Genomic DNA, 16935 nt, shown 5'->3' on the forward strand with positions numbered 1-16935 from the left:
AACCCTTTCTAAAGAAGTCATGATTGAGTCATATAGCAAAGAAGGAAGTTTAATGTTTATTTTCAAATAAAGCATCAAAAAATACACACAAGTGCAAATCATTTAATATACAAAGGAGATTTTCAGGTTGAAGTGAAAGAAAGATTAGTATGACTAAAGCATGGTGACATAGAAAATAGTACACAATAAGCTCAGAAGAAAGGATCAGATGCTACAGGCTTTACACTGAGTACATGGGAGTGCCATTTGGTGTGATGGGAACTATTAGAGTAGCTATGACGTTGGTGAAGGGGGTATTGGCAATAGTAAACAAATGTTAGATAGTAATAAAATGAAACAAAAAATGAAGCAAATCTCCTAACAATCAACAGTCTAGATTGTATATTCCAGCACCTCAGGAAAAATAGTTCTTTAAAATACACAAAGTAAAACCAACAGAAACCTCATTTTATTTATATAAGTATATATACAGAAACACATTCCACATATATACATATATCTTACACACACACACACATCTATATATATATAAATCAGGTAAAACTTTTTTGCATTTAGAGGCAACCATAGAACCCATTTTCTGTCTATCTAGAAGATAACTTTGATTTTGCCTATATTAAACCTTTAGAATTCCTCAAAGCAGAATTTCAGTGAGCAGCTTGCATAGATTTATCATATGTACGGAATTAATAAGATCACATTAAAATGTTGTATAAAACATCTTTCAGTCAGTGATGATGATATTGCTAACAAAAGACAATTTAATTTGATATATATACACATACACACATATATAAGCAATGCTAGAAAGTTATCGTTTTAATAAGCAAAAATTAAACTTTGGTTACAGGTTGGGATAACTTATACAGAAAATAGATGAAGTTTGGGGCAATTTATTAAAACTCTTAAGTACAAATCAGATATATTTTCAATAAAATAAACTTTTAAAGGCAAAAAGTACAGTCCAAATTAAAGAATATTAATGTCCCTGTAATGACTATTGAAAGTATGATTATGTATTCTCAGAACTTGGTTGGGATAGAGATTGATCACAAAGGTCTTTGTGAAATGGGTGGCCACTGAGTTGCTCTTCAAGGTCAGGTAAGATTTACACATTCAGAAATTTGGAAAAGGGCATTTCTACAAAGGTTACATCAAGAACAAAGTAATGGAAACAGCAAATGTGAGAGGAATCCAGTTAACTTGTTTATAGCATGTTTAAAAGAAGTGTGGGTGTGGGATAAATTAGAAAAGCATGTGAGAATCACATATTGAAAACTTTAAAAAATAAAATTAGTCATCCTTCCTTATCTCCCTCTTGACCTGCTTTTTCCTTCTTTTATTCTTCCTTTCTCCCTCTGTCTCCAATGTTTTTCTATCTATCTGATTATTTAAAAAATTTTCATAATATTTCATTATAATATTTAGTTATGTTGCCTTCCTATAATCAGAGTTATTTCTGAAATTATTTTATAAGCATTCCTTTATAAGTGCTTATGGATGCATTTGCCAAGGTAAACAAATAAGTCTGTTCGTTTATTTTATTCTTTGGGGTATTGGGCAGAAGCTCAAGTTAAATTAAGGATGATTTATATTGTTAGGCACCCATAACCCAATCTGAAATTAATCAGGGGTTACTAGTGTCAGGAGAATCTAAGGCACAAGGGTTATATTTATGCTAGTTTTGTTAATGTGGCCAGAGGCAATGGAGTATAGTGGCACACAGAGCAATATTGGAGTTGTAAGAATAAAATTTATTTCGCAGTCACAACAAAGGAATTATTCACATTATATAGTACTTAAAATATTCCTTTTGTGACTTAATATATTGTGAACATCCCAGCAGGTCAGCAATTGTATTTAACTCATTCATTTCAACTGCTGAGTGTATTTTATTGTGTATTTATACCAGGACATACAAAATTTATAATACTTGCTATCTACCCATGTATACATCAGTTGATTTTAATATTGTATACTATTAAAAATAATAATGTAATGGGTGTCTGTTGATTTGCTTCTTTGAGCACATTTAAAAATACACTTTGGTATTTTCAAATTTTTATTGTGATAGATCAACTACCTGAAATAAGTTATATCAATTTTTAACCCATAAAAAAAGTTGTTTCTCCTGTATCTCATGCACGCTTTTATTAGTATTGTAAAGTAAAATTTTAAGTAAAAAAATCCCAGAAAGTTGTGCAATATTAATTTTCTTTGCATTTCCATTTCTCTTTTGTGATCTGCTGTCAAATATCTAATTCAGAGAGTCTGTTGAGAAGAGGAAGCTAGATTAAGACAGCCTACGAGATAATAAGTGCATCCACTAATAGCTAGGAAATGAATATATATATATATATTTTGTGTAGACACATAATTTTATAATTCCAGAAATATGTGTTTATATACCATTACATTAATTTATAATAATTTATTAAATTATTCTACTGTATTTGGGCATTGAAGCACATCTATTTTAATGTGTATTACAATTAATATGTGTCTTTGTTCTAAATAAATTTCTCCATTTAATCCCTCTTAAATATATGTCAGAGTACAATCTATAAAAATTTAAAAAGCATTATTATTTTAAATAAACATAAAGTAAAGCTCTTCAGATAATAAACACTTATGATTCATTTTTCTAGGCAATTGATAAAAATGCTGTATTTTATTTGATATTCAAGATAAATTTATAAGAAATTAACAATATTAGTTTCTTTTTTTCAAATGGTAAAATGGTAAAGATACAGAAACTACTTTCTGAAGGTAATAAGCTCACATTGTAATTCAGTACAAAGGCACGTCCTAGTCATAAAGACTAGATTACTGTCCACCCACTCATTTAAGTCAGAAACATGAACTACACACTTTCTGTCTCTTACTTTTATCTAGGTGGATAATGAGCCAGGATAGACTGGTACTGTAAAATTGCTTTTGTCTATTCTGATTGATCTGACATTCAACCTGATTGATTGGTACTTAATGCTGTGGTGAATACTGTGAATATTATACCTGATTACATTCTATTCCATAGCCAATCAATCTTCAAGAACTATAATTTCTACTCATAAGCCTCCCTGCTATGTGTCTACTTTTCTCCACCTTCACATTAATATTCACATAAATATTCTAAAAACGGGCAACAGTCTCTTCCTCAATACTAAAATAAATTCCAAACTTCTAAATCAAGGCTGTTGCAATTTTCCAGAGGGCTCCAAAAGTACTTAAGGCAAAGCCCAAGCTCATTTACATGCCACAAATTATTTGTTAATAGATGGTGCAGTGGAACAAACATTCCTGGGTAAAAATCTTGGCTCCAGTTTTTCTAAATTGTTTAGTTTTGGGGCAAAAATTGTAATGGCTCTTTGCTTTATATTCCCATTCATGAAGTGCATTAATATAATCTCTCTTATATACATAGTAGAAAAAAATATGACATGTACATTATCAGCTTTCAATGAAGCTTTCCTCATAACTACAACTACCATCATCGATCATCAAACATTACTAAACGTGGCCTCAATAATACAAATAGGTCCCTGCTCAGTTGTAGCCTCATCTGATGCTAATCTAAAACTTAGAATATAGACACAATGTTATATAAACTACCTAAACAATCTATTTTTAGCTAACTTTATTGAGACATAGTTGACAATTTAAAATTATACATACTGAATTGTACTTTATTATTTTCTATAAATACACATTGTGAAATTAATTTAAGTGTCCAATTTTCAGAACTCTTATTTTAGCATAGATTAGCACTTAAGACTTACAATTCAGTTCTGTTTGCAACTTTGCTGTCCTCATGATAATTGTTCATGCCTGATTTTCAGCACAGTTTGTTTTGTAGTTGGAGAAGATGGTTTATTTATATGCTTCCATTCCAGCCTTCCAAGTTTGAAAACATATTGTGGGTAATAGTTGGCTAATTTGAGCATATCATTCTCTCTTTTCAAAGATTCTAAATTAGTCAGCTTAGTCTTATCTTCACAATCCTTAACTTTGTCCCCATACCAGTCAAGTACTAGGGCTCCTGCATAAGCCAATGTTTTTCTTTCCACCTAAGGCGCGTTCCTGCTGCAAGTGATGCCGCAGCATGCTAGAAGTTCTTGCCTTGTCAATGACGATCAGCCCTTGCTGCCATCTGATGAATGAAAGGCCCACGTTCAGAGTGCCATTCTGCGTGTCCGTTGTCTGTGGTCACTCTTAATATCAATTGTTTTAGTTTGCATTACTCAATTCCTATGCTAAGGGTTTAGAAATAATTATTTCATAAGTAATAAACTGAAAGTATTATAGAATGAGGTAGCAGGAAGAGTGAAACAGATACAAAGAAAAAGTCAGTAACACATACATGAATTACTTAACAGAGTTCAAATTTAGTTAAACTTCATTACCTACATAATGAATACTGTGTCGTGAAGTAGGTATAAATACTATGTAATGTAGATAACGAAGGTTTAACTAAATTTGAACCCTGTGTATCATCCGAAATGGTCTTAAGAATAGTTCATCTAAAATATGAGAAACTGGGGTATTTACTCACCATTTGCATCTTCAGTGTTTTGGGGGTGGACCATGAGATATTAAATCCCAATGTTGCTGAACTCTGAGTTTGCAGACTACATGGGTTCTTTAGGCAAACGAGTTAAAGAAAACATGGCTCATAACTGAGGTAAGACTTAGTAAAGGTGCATGGAACTTTCCATAACCTATAAGAGTTCAAGGGCTGGGAGCGGTGGCTCACGCCATTAATCCCAGCACTTTGGGAGGCCAAGGCAGGTGGATCACGAGGTCAAGAGATCGAAACGATCCTGGTCAACATGGTGAAACCCCATCTCTACTAAAAACAGAAAAATTAGCTGGGCATGGTGGCGCGTGCCTGTAATCCCAACTACTCAAGAGGGTGAGGCAGGAGAATTGCTTGAACCCAGAAGGCGGAGGTCGCAGTGAGCCGAGATCGTGCCATTGCACTCCAGTCTGGGTAACAACAGCGAAACTCCATCTCAAAAAAAAAAAAAAAAAAAAAAAAAAAAGAGTTCAAGTAGGTGACGATAAAATATAAATCATTGAGATTTCAAAAAAAATCATTGTAAAATGATAAGCAACATTTCATTGGAATGATAGAAAGAGAAATCTGATTAAAATGGATTGAAGAGAAGGGGAAATGGGGATATGTGACAGGAAGTCTATACAACATATAAAAAATTTAGTACAACATAATAGCAGAACAAATATGTTGATGATGGTATGGTATAATTTAAGGAAGGTAAGGATGTTCCTATTTTGCATTTCCCTTTATTGTTTTATTTAAGATGAGAACTAATGTATATTTTATATTTATATAATAATTTCATATATAAGGTGATACTGTTGAGGAAGGAATTTAGCAGCAATGTTCCTAGAGATGCGTTGGGATGATACCTGGAGAAGTAATTCAAAAAAATATTTACAATTATTTCAGCTTTCTCCTCATCCTGGCACATGATGTATGGTTATATTTCACTATCTTCTTGATAGTGAAATGTGTGGCAATGTAACTTGCTTTGCCAAGGATATGTGAGGGAAAGTGATGTGTGTTTCCTGTGGGCAAGGGCTCTAAGAGATAGTGCATGTTTATTTCTTGGTTTTTCCTTCTTTCGTGTTATTAGACAATATTCCAGATACTCGATGCTCTTTGAGCTTTGATTCTGTAAGAACAATTATGGTTTGAAAACAGAAGAACCAGCAGTTATTTGATAGGCTTATGGTAAGAGTAAAGAATGAAGTTTGTTATTTTAAGCCATTGAAATTTTAAAAAACTATTAGGGCATTGATGTGGGGACATCTCTGATAAAGACGAAAGAGATTTATTCATTTTGAGTATGAATACTGGTTTGCTGATTGATTTGGGGGTGGATGAGTGATTAGATGATAATTGAATGATTATTTATATTTTCTCTGTTAATTAAGAGGAACAAGCATCAGATAAATATAAGAAAAGTGTCAGGGGTATTGGAAAGTTTAAAAAGAAATGAAGATATGCAAAACAGTCATTTGGCACAGTTGGAAATGAGTAATATACTAGGAAATAGAATAGTCTTGTTAGGACCATTGGGTAACCCTTTAAGATAGCTACTCGCTAATTTAAAATAAGATGTCACAGCTACTATCTTCAGAAACAAGCAAGAATTTCTGCACATATCAAAAATATTTTTAAGCAATTTATGAACAAAAATATTTTGTGTGTCTGTGAGACAGGAAGGATAACATATTTTAAAATATGAAATATTTTAGAACATAAAATACTTTAAATAGTTTGAAATATAAAATGTAAATTATCTCTGGGTGGTAGAATATATTATATAAAATATACAAATTTCGGGCCCGGTGCGGTGGCTCAAGCCTGTAATCCCAGCACTTTGGGAGGCCGAGGTGGGTGGATCACGAAGTCAAGAGATCAAGACCATCCTGGTCAACATGGTGAAACCCCGTCTCTACTAAAAATACAAAAAATTAGCTGGGCATGGTGGCGCGTGCCTGTAGTCCCAGCTACTCAGGAGGCTGACGCAGGAGAATTGCCTGAAACCCAGAAGGCGGCGGTTGCCGTGAGCTGAGATCCCGCCATTGCACTCCAGCCAGGGTAACGAGCGAAACTCCCGTCTCAAAAAACAAAACCAAAAACAAAACAAAACAAAACATATTTCATTATATAAATATATAATCTATTATTTTTTTTTATTTCCTCAATACTTGAAAAAGGAGGAGTACTATATTTTAAAAATAAGAGGCAGGGGATTTCTCAATTATTTGTGCTTTTTTTTTAGCAGATTTAGTATCATACCCATTTCGTTTCCTGATATATTAATTGTGATGTTAAAATATTTCAAGTTTTCAACTATGATGAGATGAGATGAAAACACTGTAGTAAAAATGCTCAGGTACTTGCTAACCAGAATTGAATACTCTGCTTTCTTTTGTAGTTGCTACTGGCCTAAGCTATGAAGTTATGGCAACTCTATCCCAAAGCCACAGGGTGTATACACATTTTTTTTTAAATTGTGAGGTTTGTATTTCCCAAGACTTATGGAAGTTACCTTATAAAATAGTTTTCCAATATTTTATACCTCCATGTGAAGATATTGGGTATTTTTCTGTTTGTGGTTTATCTCTACTGTATTTCATGTTACAAAAATAATTTTTGTATTCTTTAATGAAAATAAAATTTGTATAATATACATGAATTTATTAATTCAACGACTAGAATCTTCCTAATAGCCATTATTAGACTTTTTTTTCATAAGTAAGCCTTGAATTATATGAAGGAGCCTGTAATATTTTAGACTTCAGGTGGAATATATTACATTTTAAATTATTTTATGAAAGAATGACAAAGGCTGGGCACCGTGGCTCATGCCTATAATTCCAGCATTTTGGAAGGCTGAGGCAAGAGGATTGCTTGAGCCCAGGAGTTCACAACCAGCCTGCTCAATACAAGGAGACCTCATCTGTACAAATAATTTTAAAAATATTACCCAGGAGAGGCAGCATGAACCTGTGGCCTCAGCTACTTTAGGGGCTGAGGGAGGAGGATCCCTGAGCCTGAGAGGCTGAGGCTGCAGTGAGCTATGATCATGTCACTACACTCCAGCCTTGAGCAACAGAGCAAGAACCAGTCTCAAAATAAAATAAAATAATTGCAATAACCGCTGCACACGTACACACACTCACACACACATACGTATTTTTTTCTGTACTTTTGCCTATTTTACCTCCATGTAAAATAAGCTTAGCAAATTGAACAATGTTTAGCAATAATGTATTTTTTATCTTAAAAATTGATTTTGTTGATTTATTAAAGTACGTTGACCTCATTTAAGAGATTTATCTGAATAAAGAGGATTGAGTAGGAGTGTGGACAGAAGTATGGAAGTACAAAAAATATATTTTATTAGTTAGGAATGTAATTCTCAATCTCTTCAATTTGTCCCCTCCCTCTCCCCCGACAACACAACTTACTTTGTTTAAAAATAATTCTGAAACTATTTCAGAATTATTTTTCAGTAATGCAATCTTATTGTTTCAGTTTTATATATATATATATATATATATATATATATATATATATATATACAGTAGGCATATTTTCACTGGTATTACTATTTTAAAATTTGCACTGAATTGTATTCTGTAGGTAACCAGTTCAAACTGGCAAAGAATTAATGAGGAAGATTATTTATAGGGGAATATCTAAATGAGGTAAAGAAGTTAGACATCTTGCTGTTATTTAAAACATTGTGAGTTGATTCTATTAGCTCCTTAAAATATATGTTACTAACATTGAAAGTTCTTTTTAAAAGTATTATTCTCATACCAAAACTCTCTTTAAGAAGTTGCACAATGATCTTTGGCTGTATGTCAGCATAAATGACAAAGTCAAGTGAATAATAATAGAAAGAGTCTCTATTGATTGGTATCCAGGACAGCAAGACTATTATTGGAATCTATATAAATCATCTTCTCCTAAACTAATGTATGTGTTAGAGCTGTAGTTAACTTGATAAAAGCTAATTTGAAGAAAAGACATTTTCTATGTGTCCTTGATGGTATTACTGGTAGTCTAGTTATCACAAAATAGTAATGAAAATGTTTTGGATATATAAAACTTTATCAATAATGAAATTTCATTTTAGTTTTTAATAGTATCTTGAAAGTAAGAACATATAATTTATTTTTCAGATTTTTTAGAAACAGTTTCTTATGACCTGTCTAATCTATATATCATGTTTTGAATCATTATATTTTACACTTTTTACTTTATTTAATGATGAAGATTAATCTTTCATCAAAATTATTCTTTCTTTATATTCTCACTCAGTATTTATTATAAAATTAACCATTACAGAGGTGTGCAATTTAGCTCAATTAAAAGTTTAAAATATTCATTCATTCCCTGATAAAGTGGTCATATAGCATTGTTTTTGTCAATAAGTTCTAAAAGGAAGTTTCACACTATAACATTTCTGGAATGTATTTTGTTTTCTGGTAACAAAGGCAGATGAATAAGAATATTTTGTTTCTTTGGGCCTTTTCACCTATTCTTTCTGCTTATGTTTTGCTTAGTTTATCCTCCAGACAAACATTCCAAGTGATAAAAACAGAAACATATAAAGTATAATTTAATGAAAGTGTTAAAAGAGCAAGGTTCTCAATAACACTGTTTGGCACTGTGCCAAATATGATGTATCCTGTCTTCTGATCCCTAATTATGTAAAACTGTTAAATGTCTTTAATATCCACAATGGTGAAGTCTGTTATTGGTAACCAAAATCATTTGTAACTGATACCACTTAAATCTTAAACGTGATCCCAAAACAGTAAATAAGAATTTTCTTTATAATCTAAATTGACCATTATGCAGGACTATTAAAGAAAGATTCATAGAAGCGACAGAATGATTAAGTAGGAGATCAAATGATAATTTTTGAGCAAACTCTCAAGTTACAGTTAGTTTCATACTCTATACTCTATCATAGGCAAGAGTATAGAGGATGGCTCCCACTAATTAGCAGTATGATACATGATTAAACGATAGCCTGTAATTCCCTCCCATCAGCTTCAAGGTTGCATGAGGTATTGAAAAAAACATAGGAGACAAAAACATGGAAGGACACTGCTGATGCCTAAGGCAAAGCTACAGAGCCAAAGCAAGCAAAAACACTTGTTTATATGAATGTGTGAGTGAGTGCTCTCCTGCAATGAAAGAGTCCTTTTCTCGGGAATCTAGAAAATGAATCCAAACAATACTCTGGTGCTAAGTCATGCTAACAATAGCAATCAACTTGAACTTCTTTGTGACTTTATTTCACTTTCTTGCCCAATTCAACTTTAGATGGTTTGGGGCAATCTATTACATGGAAGAATACTAGTTTGCTCTTGCTGCCTTAAAGTACTATAAATTTAAAAGCTTAAACTGGTAGCAATTTGTCATCTTGTTTGTAAATCAGCAGCATGACGTGACCTCTTTGTACTAAAATTGAGGTTTTAGCAGGACTGTTTTTTATTTATTTTTTTTTCTGGAGGCTGTATGAGAGAATGCATTTCTTTTTCCAGCCTCTAGAGTATTTCCGCAACCTTTTGCTCATGACCTTCTTTTTCCATTTTTTAAAGCCAACAAATTTGTATCTCTTTGGCCCTTCTTCCATCTTTAACTTTGCCTGTCCCTTACTCTTTCTTTCTGTCTGTCCACAGTCAGAGTTTACAAAGTCACAGTTTACAAAAATGCTAAACTTTTACAACTTTTATAATGTGATTACAGTTGAACTCCTTAAAATATATACTAAGATATAACATAAAGAAAGCAATGTTAAGGCAAAGATATTTTCCCATTAACTATATGAATTTGACATTTGGATAAATGTATTTACCATTATTAAATGCATATTAATCTATTCAATTTGCCACAGTCTTAACTTTGCATATTATAGTACGCAATCTATACTGATATAAAGACAAATTTATGGCTCCAAGACTTAACCAGTTCCTTTTACAGAAGCTGAGAATCAAATTTTGTGGAAAAGTAGGTATGGTTTAAAAACTCATGCCTGATATTTATGTAAGATGTTAAGATATACTGGCTTTTTGTTGTATGGGGATTCTTTAGTATTTTCAAAACTTTTCTATAAATGTAAAAGTATACGAAAATATAAACTTTACTGCAAATAGAAATAGAGAAACAAGTACAATTAATAATGTGGCCATTCAAATATCTATATAGGAATGAGTTTAATAAAATACGAAGTAAAATTTGGGAGACATTAACGTATGATTTGGCAGTCAAGCTTTTATTAAAGTTGATCTTAAACCTAATTCCTGTTATCAGTTCAGAAAACTTACTTCTTAGAAGAATTTGAGTCTACTTAAACTATTTTAATGCTTTATTATAAATTTTCTTTGGTAACCAGAGCCTTTAAGCTTTGAACTTTAGTTCAGTTAGATCAAGAGAGATCTTATATTTATCTATTCACAAATAGCAGTTCTATAAATGTTACTAATCAGTGATTGAAAATAATAAAGATACAATGATTCAGACTGTAAATATTATAAGTACACTGGTTCAAATTATATATATATATATATATATTTTTTTTTTTTTTTGCTGAATTGACTTTGAACCTTATAGCAACTAAATATTTTATGTGTACAGAGACAAATTTTATTTTACACCACAATAAAAATATTTATGTAATTTTACTATATAATTAACAAATGATCATAAATTAATTACTGACTGTTAAATGGTGGTGAGTGTTTAGTTAGTACTTATACTCTTAGGGAATTATATGTTTTAATTAAAATATATGCATTACCTGCTTTCCAGGAGCCTCACATTCTCCATGAGAAGACATGACTAACACATCCGCACTTGGAGAGAAATATGCCAAATTAGATTACTAATTAGAAACTATAAACTACAGAATAATAAAGCGATAATTTAGCCAAGAGAGAATAACGTGAAATAAAGTAAGTGGGGAAAGATTTATGAAACATGATAATTTATATAAATCCTGAAAGAAAATATTAGGAAAATTAAAGAGATAAGGAATAATGATAGGTGCCAGTCAAATGTGTCACATTTAACAAAGATACAAAATAAGAATGACAAGGATGTATTTAGATTGCAGAGAAACAATGTTTTGTGACCATAAAGAGAGAAACTTTTAGAAATAAGAAGGTTTGAGCAATATAGATGGTCTTGAATTGATTCAACAAATAAAATGGTTCATAAGTACAACAAGCTTAATCAAAATATTGTATCAGAAGTATTGTGGTAGAATCTATTTTATTATTAACACATAAGAATTATTTGTCTTTATGAGTGCATGTGATAATGTGTTATATTAATACAATGTAGAATGGTGAAATCAGGGTAATTGGGATATCCATCATCTCAAATATTTATTATTTCTTTGTGTTGCGAATATTCTAAATTTTCTCTTCTAGCTCTTTGGAGACATACAATAATTATTGGTAACTATAGTCTCCCTACTGTGCTATTGAACACTAGAACATATTCCTTCTATATAACTGTATTTTATATCCATTTACCAACTTGTCTTTATTCCTACCTCCCCACTACCCTTCCTCACCTTTGGTAACCACCATTCCATTCTATATCTCCATGAAATCAACTATTTTTTAGTTCCACATATGAGTGAGAACTTGCAATATTTGCCTTTCTGTGTCTGGTTTTTTGCACTTAACATATCCTCATCCATGTTACTGCAAATGATAGAATTCCATTCCTTTTTTGTGGCTGAATAATATTTCATTGTGTATGTTTACGACATATTTGTTTCCATTGTAAGGACTTAGTATTTAACACATCAGAGAAATGCAATATTTCAACTAAGATATACCATTTCAAATGACAGAAAGTTTTTCAAAAAACTATGAAGAAAATATTACAATATTAATAGAATATTTTTCCTTTATTCCTTCAAATGAATGGAAACTGGTGATCATAATTCTTCTGATTTATGTTGAAAAACAACATATATAGAAAAGTTAATAAAATCACACAATTCTTCTTATGTGTTTTTAAACGTGTATTATAAAGTCAGTGTTCAAGTTATCATTGCAATGTTATAAATATAAAAATTGTCATGAGGCTATTTAGTACTTCATTGATTTACAATTGAAGCAAGTGTCACATTAATTGAAATTCCAGATGAAATTCTTCTAATTTAACTCAAAATCCTTTTAAAATAGAGGTTTCAATGATTAAAATGCATAGGTCATTTCTGTCTAGGATATATAAAATTGAAAAGAAACTCTGCACCTTGAAGCAAAAAAAAAAAAAAAGCAGAATAACATGCAACATCAGTACTATTCTTGAAACTGACATAAAGGGCAGTACTTTCTTTCCAGTACTAACAGCAAGTCAATACTATTGAAACTGACAGAAACTGAGGTCCCAGAGCAACCAATGACCAGGCACAAGCAGTGACTCCCTGAGACATAACGTGGTAGAAAATAGTGTAGGGCACTCTAAGAATAGGCAAGAAGAAATCAAATAAAGTTTTAACAAATTGCTACAGACCAGGTTTGGGGCAGTGTGCCTGTATGAGACCCCAGAAAACACCAGACAAAAGAGTTCTTTGCAGATTATTTTCTCATGAATGTCCACCTAGTATTCATGGGAAAATGAGAAAAACACAGGGAAGAAGAAATAACCAGAAAGCCTCTCTCGGTGGTGCAGGTTTGAAGGAACAATGCCTGCAGCTGTGGGAAAGGCGCATGACCTCAGTTTTACCTGGAAATTTCTCTCATAGAATAAGAGAAAAAAACAACAAAATAAACAATAAGCCTGCCCTTGGAGAAGGGACAGGGAACAGTCCTAAGCCCAGGATCCTATAACAGTAACACTGCAAGTCACCATAGGGAACCAGAGTACAAAAAATCTCAAATCCTGCTCAATGTCTCACTATACTGACTCAATGAAGCCCAACTCTCTCCCATTTAACGGTTCAAATGAGGTCAAATCCAAATGCTGCGTAGGCCGTGGTTGGTCAGGGTGAATTAAAAATTGATGACTAAACACTGTATACGGTGAGAAATTAATATTGTAGTCATTTATTTTAGTGTTAAAAACAGATAAATTTCTATGTGAGTTATTACCTCTTCTCAGTAATTAAAAAGTTTGTGTCCAGACATTCTTACTTAAATGCTTTATCATCTTCATTTTCTTCTTTAAAGACATGTAAAGAATCACTCCGGGGATTGCTATATACAGATATCTGGATTGCATTGTCTAGCTAGTGGACTAGTAATTCACCATTTAGAAAATTTATTCTGAATATGATCATATTTTCTTAGGTGTGGCTTAGATTAATTTTTTTTGGCCGTGTGTGTGTGTGTGTGTGTGTGTGTGTGTGTGTGTTTAGTATAAAATTTCAAAATCTTAAATCTACCGCTTTGCTCCTAAACAACACGAGGCTATTACTGTTTTCTTATTTGGGGGGTAATCCATTTTTATTTGGTCTTCTCACAGTGGTTAAAGCCACTCTGTCTTCAGAACAGTCACAGTACAGGAAATGTGTCACCAAGACTGCCCAGAAAATCTGACCAGCTGAATCTTATTGCTTAAAACGCACATATTCACAATCACTGACAAAGGGTAACGTGCCTCACACAGGAATGTGTTCACATTTGCAAATCTTCCAACTGGCTGTAGCACCAAACTCTCCACCAACCCCTTCTCATTCACCTGGAAAACCAGCCTCAGCCACATCTCCCTGGCTCCCAAAGGATTCCTTCAGCTCCTGATTAAATCTCTCTTGAGCAGGGCAGCCTGTAGCGGGGACCAGACTGCAACTCGGGAACCAAGCCCAGCTCCGCAGGTTGCATTTCCGTCTTCTTGAGCCTTTAGGGTAGGACACTGCAGTGAATCCCATGGTTAACCTTTGACCAGTTCCCCATTCTCACTGGGGAAAGGAACTTGAGAGGGTCAGAACTCATCCATTTGATCTATTGACTGAAAAAGGATTCCTTTTGGTAAAACTTGTTTGCTTTTGAGACACTTCAATGAGTTATTTGGAATTCTTAAAAAAAAAAAAAAAGGTGGAAGGAAAGGCATCTGAGGGCTGTGACACACTTCAGCCACCTCTGGCCACAAGCCAGCTCGCTTGTGCCTGCTGGACTCAGCAGAGGGAGGCAGGCCCTGTGGTTCCTCTGGTGCCCACAAAGCCTCCTCCTGGCAATTCTGGGCAGGGCTGACGCCTGGGCCACAGCTAGTCCAAGCCTGTCCTTGAACACCCAATCAAGCTTCTGTTTAAAATTCCACCTTCTTCTGTCCCAAGTGGTTATGGACACCCCCGGGGGCTGGTACCGAGGACCAGCAGCAGGCAAGGGACCCAGACAGGCTCAGAGCACACTTCCATTTACAGGGAATAGAACGCAGGCCTCTGAGCGCCCATGGAGCAATGTGCAAATCACAGTGATCCGTAGTGTAAAACCTCTACTTCGAGCACAGTAGCTCTGGCAAACACAGGGGACTGCAGTCGACAATGCTGCGGAATACACCCGAGTACACAGTCAGACATTTGTTCAGTAAACAGTAAATGGGGAAGATCAATTACCTTGAGAGGACCATCCGCGCTCCAGGAGTGTGGTTCACATGGGAGAATGGCTGCCACTCAAAGTATCTTCACAGGAAAACAGGGCTCGAGGCTCACACACAACAGACAAACACACAGCTCACCCAGAAAGTCACTGTGTATGGACTCGATTTTGTTTAACGTGGATTTTGGTTTTGTGGAGTCCAAATGCAGACACTCGTATACCTCACAGCCTTGGATTTGTCTGTTTTTGGACATGTATATATATATACATGTCGAAAATATATATATATTTCCTTTCCTTCTTCTGTAACATTAATGGTTTGTCTGAATATCATCATCGTTCAAGAGTTGGAGGAAAAAACAGACACTTCATATGCATAGGGCTGGGCGGGGAATGTTCGTTTTGGCTCTTGGCTACCTCCAATCAGATTTTCCTATCACAGCTCAGCCGGTGACCTAAAGCCGAGCAACAGGCACAGGCGTCCTCAGGGCCTTCTGGATGGTCGCTTTCACCTCCTGCCTGGGCTACCGAATCTCCACAAAGAAAAATGAGTCACCCGACTCAAAAGGGGTGAGGGCAGAGGCTGGGACAAGGCATGAAAACCTCAGATAACCAAGGTATTTCTTCCACGTGGTCAGTTCAAAACAAACAACCACCACACACACGCACAAAAAAAAACCCACAAAAAATATGTATTCAGAATCAAAGACAAAATACTGCGTGAGAGCCAGGCTACAGAGGCCCTTTCTCAGGGGCCATTGCTTCCTCAGTCTGCTGTTTCCTCATACGGAACCGTGAGACATGAAGGGTAACAGAGTGTGTGTTTGGGACGCAGGCTGACACGGGTCACCTGTGGACACAGACCAAAGGGCAGAGAGGCCGAGAGCAGCACCTCTATCCACGGCTGTGGCTTAGGGCCTCTTGCTCATGGAAGCTCCGAGAGCCTTCACAAGAGACATCTCCTCTGGCTCAACAGCAGCCAGGCTCTTTGAAGGCCAACTTGGGAAAGAGCCACAAATGTCATTTTCCAGAAGAGAATTTTGCCTGCCCACCAGTGACGTTCTTATTTTCAGCTGTCTTTTGTTGTTTGTTTTTACAGTAAAAAAACAAAACAAAGGAAGAAAAAGCAGTATAATCTTTCACACCAGAACCAGCCTGCAGCCAGCCAGATCCCCAGAGAAGAGGCCCCTCAAGGACACATGGGGTACATCGATCTTGTCACCTGGAATTTGGCAGATCGACCAGCCCCCTACCAACCTATCATACAATGGCCTGGCAGCTCTCATCCTTCCACAGGATTTGCTCAATGCTGGCTCGGCAGCTGCTGCAGCCACAGTGACAAGCCCTGGGCCTCTATGGGCTTCCTTCTTCATCCAGGGCCAAGATGGGCTGCCTCTCCTGGACTGAGACACAATGATGTTCTCTTAAACTAGAATCAGAGCACAAGCCTACTCCATCACCAAGAATCATGTCAGGGCACAATCCCAGCCTCCTTCCTTGGGGGCTTTTAAAACACATTTCTCTTCCCATCTCTCTGACTCAGGTATGTAGGTGAGATTTGACTTTAAAGAAAGGGGATGGAGTTGGGAGATGAGGAATGAGTCCCAGAACCAACTCAGCCCTCTACAACACTGTGCCCTTGTTGGGGGAGAGGCATCCACACCTCGAACTGTTCCTGGTGATGGAGGAAAATGCAGGAGAAAAGGAAAATAAACAAAAAAAAAAAAGGAACCAGGTGGTTGTACTCTGAAAGTCTCTGAAAGTCATTTAATGCTTCTCTCGTGGTTCTCCCCTACCCTGGTTGCTTTGCTGAGTTCCTGGGTGCTG

General features: G+C 34.9%; 1 long non-coding RNA gene across 2 annotated transcripts; it reads left to right on the top strand.

Annotated features, from left to right (window-relative positions):
• Positions 1 to 6556: 6556 nt before the first annotated feature.
• Positions 6557 to 16823, top strand: LOC118152059 (uncharacterized). Of its 2 annotated transcripts, XR_004740409.3 has the most exons (4): positions 6557 to 6628; positions 11366 to 11508; positions 15551 to 15725; positions 16208 to 16629. It is a non-coding gene; the product is annotated as an uncharacterized LOC118152059 (long non-coding RNA). The 2 variants fall into 2 exon arrangements; XR_004740408.3 differs by lacking the exon at positions 15551 to 15725 and having other exon boundaries at positions 16208 to 16823.
• The last annotated feature ends 112 nt before the right edge of the window (positions 16824 to 16935 follow it).

This window comes from Callithrix jacchus, chromosome 3 (assembly GCF_049354715.1).
Source record: "Callithrix jacchus isolate 240 chromosome 3, calJac240_pri, whole genome shotgun sequence".
NCBI classification, from domain to species: domain Eukaryota; kingdom Metazoa; phylum Chordata; class Mammalia; order Primates; family Cebidae; genus Callithrix; species Callithrix jacchus.